Raw genomic sequence first — 3,316 nt, 5'->3', positions numbered from 1 at the left:
ATAGTCACTTATGCCTTCGAAAGCATTATTACTCGCTTTAAATGATTTTATAATATCATAATTGATTTTAAGTTTAATTATTTACATTTTTGGTGAAAACATATTATAATTGAATGTTTGCCTGGGAAACGTGAAGCAAAAGCCATCCATTGAGAAGAAATGTCCATTTATAGTCAATCTTGCCTTCGAATGCATTATTACCCACTTTAAATGGTTTTATAACCTCATAACTATTTTGAAGTTGAATTCTTTTACATTTTTAATTAAATAGATTATAATTGAGTATCTACCTAGGGGAATGTGAAGAAAAAGCCTTCCATTGTCAAAAAAGTCTATTTATAATCACTAATGCCTTCGAAAGCCTTATTACTCACTGTAAATGGTTTTATAATCTCATAAATGATTTTAAGTTGAATTTTTTTTACATTTTGGCTAAAAGAAATTATAACTAAATATCTACATTGAGAAATATGAAGGAAAAGCTATCCCTTGGTAAAAACAGTCCATTTATAGTCCCTCATGCCTTCGAGCTTTAAATGGTTTTGTAATCACATAATTTATTTCAAGTTAGATTTTTTTTATATTTTTAGTAAAATTATAATTGAATGTTTGTCATAGGAAGTGTGACGCGAAAGCCATCCATTGACAAGAAAAGTCCATTTATAGTCACTCATGCCTTCGAAAGCCTTGTTACTCACTATAAATAGTTTTTTAATCTCATAATTGATTTTAAGTTAAATTGTTTTTACATTTTTGGCTAAAAAATATTATAATTGAATATCTGCCTAGGAAAATGTGAAGCAAAAGCCATCCATTGACACAAATAGTATATTTATAGTCACTCATGCCTTCGAAAGAATTAATACTTGCTTTAAATGTCTTTATAATTTCATAATTGATTTTAAGCTGAATTTTTTTATATTTTTGATTGAAATAGATTATAATTGAATGTTTACCTTAGGAAATGTGAAGCAAAAGCCATCCATTGAGAAGAAAAGTCCATTAATAGTCAATCATGCCTTCGGAAGCCCTATTACCCACTTTAAATGATTTTACAAATTCATAATTGATTTTAAAATAAATTTCTTTTACTATTTTAGATAAAAAAAATTATAATTGAATGTCTGCCTTGAGAAACATGAAGCAAAACCCACACATTGACAAAAAAGTCCATTTATAGTCACTCATGCCTTCGAAAGCATTATTATTCGCTTTTAATGGTTTTATAATCTCATAAGTGATTTTAAGTTGAATTTTTTTTACTTTTTTGATTAAAACATATTATAATTGAATGTTTGCCTCAGGAAATGTGAAGAAAAAACCATCCATTGGTACAAAAAGTCCATTTATAGTCACTCATACTTTTGGAAGCGCTATTACTCCTTTTAAATGGTTTTATAAATTCATAATTAATTTTAAGTTAAATTTTTTTACTATTTTGGTTAAAACAGATTGCAATTGAGTGTCTGCCTTAAAAAATATAAAGCAAAAGCAACCTACTGACAAGAAAAGTCCATTTATAGTTCCTCATGCCTTCGAGAGCATTATTACTTGCTTTAAATGGTTTTAAAATCTCATAATTGATTTTAAGCTGAATGTTTTTACATTTTTTGTTAAAATAGATTATAATTGAATGTTTGCCTTGGAAAAACTAAAGCAAAAGCCATCCATTGGCACAAAAAGTCTATTTATAGTCATTAATAGCTTCGAAAACCTTATTACTCGCTTTAAATGGTTTTATATCCTCATAATTGATTTTAAGATGAATTTTTTTACATTTATGATTAAAACATATTATAATTGAATGTTTACCTTGGGAAACATGAAGTAAAAGCCATCCATTGACAAGAAAAGTCCATTTATAGTTACCCATGCCTTCGAAAGCATTATTACTTGCTTTAAATGGTTTTATAACCTCATAATTGATTTTAAGTTGAATTTTTTTAGATTTTTAGCTCAAACAGATTATAATTGAATGTCTGCCTAGAGGAACATGAAGAAAAAGCCATCCATAGGCAAGAAAAGTTCATTTATAGTCACTCATACCTTCGAAAGCCTTATTACTTGGTTTAAATGGTTTAATAATATTACAATTAATTTTAAGTTGAATTGTTTCTAATTTTTGATAAAAACATAGTATAATTGAATGTTTATCTCAGAAAACATGAAGTAAAAGCCATCCATTGACAAGAAAAGTACATTTATAGTCACTCATTCGTTCAAAAGCATTTTGACTCACTTTAAATGGCTTTATAACCTCATAATTATTTTTTAGTTGACTTTTTTCACATTTTTATTTAAAATAAATTATAATTGAATGTCGACCTTGAGAAACATGAAGGAAAAGCCATCCATTAGCAAGGAAAACCCATTTATAGTCACTCATGCCTTCGAAAGCTTTATTACTTGGTTAAAATGGTTTTGTAATCTCATAATTGATTTCAAGTTGAAGTTTTTTACATTTTGGGTAAAAACAGGTTATAATTAAGTGTCAACCTCAACGAACATAAAAAAAAAGTCATCCATTGACAAGAAAAGTCCATTTATAGTCACTCATACCTTCAAAAGCCTTGTTACTTGCTTTAAATAGTTTTATAATCTCATAATTAATTTTAAGTTGAATTTTTTAAAATTTTTGATTAAAACATATTATGATTGAGTGTCTGCCTCAAGAATTGTGAAGGAAAAGCCATGCATTGATAAGAAAAGTTTATTTATAGTCAGTCATTCGTTTAAAAGCCTTATTACCTGGTTAAAATGGTTTTATAATCTTATAATTGATTTTAAGTTGAATTGTTTTGAATTTTTCCTAAAAATAGATTATAATTGAATGTTTGCCATAGGAAACATGAAGCAAAAGCCATCTATTGAGAAGAAAAGTCCATTTATAGTCACTCATGTCTTCGAAAGCATTATCACTCACCTTAAATGGCTTTATAACCTCATAATTGATTTTAAATTAAATTTTTTTACATTTTAGTTAACATAGATTATAATTGAATGTTTGCCATGAGAAATATGAAGAAAAAGCTATCCATTGACAAGAAACGTCTATTTATAGTCAATCATGCCTTCGGAAGCTCAATTAGTTGCTTTAAATGATTTTATAAATTCATAATTGATTTTAACTTGAATATTTTTCTTATTTTAGTTCAAATAGATAATAATTGAATGCCTGTTTTAAGAAGCATAAAGCAAAACTCACCCATTGACAAGAAAAGTCTATTTATAGTCACTCATGCTTTCAAAAGTATTACTACTCGCTTTAAATGATTTTATAATCTCATAATTGATTTTAACTTGAATTGTTTTACAT

Source organism: Theobroma umbraticum, unplaced genomic scaffold, assembly GCF_002168275.2.
Source record: "Theobroma umbraticum cultivar Fairchild unplaced genomic scaffold, ASM216827v3 scaffold_743.0, whole genome shotgun sequence".
Classification (NCBI taxonomy): Eukaryota; Viridiplantae; Streptophyta; class Magnoliopsida; order Malvales; family Malvaceae; genus Theobroma; species Theobroma umbraticum.
This window is presented reverse-complemented; position numbering follows the sequence as displayed.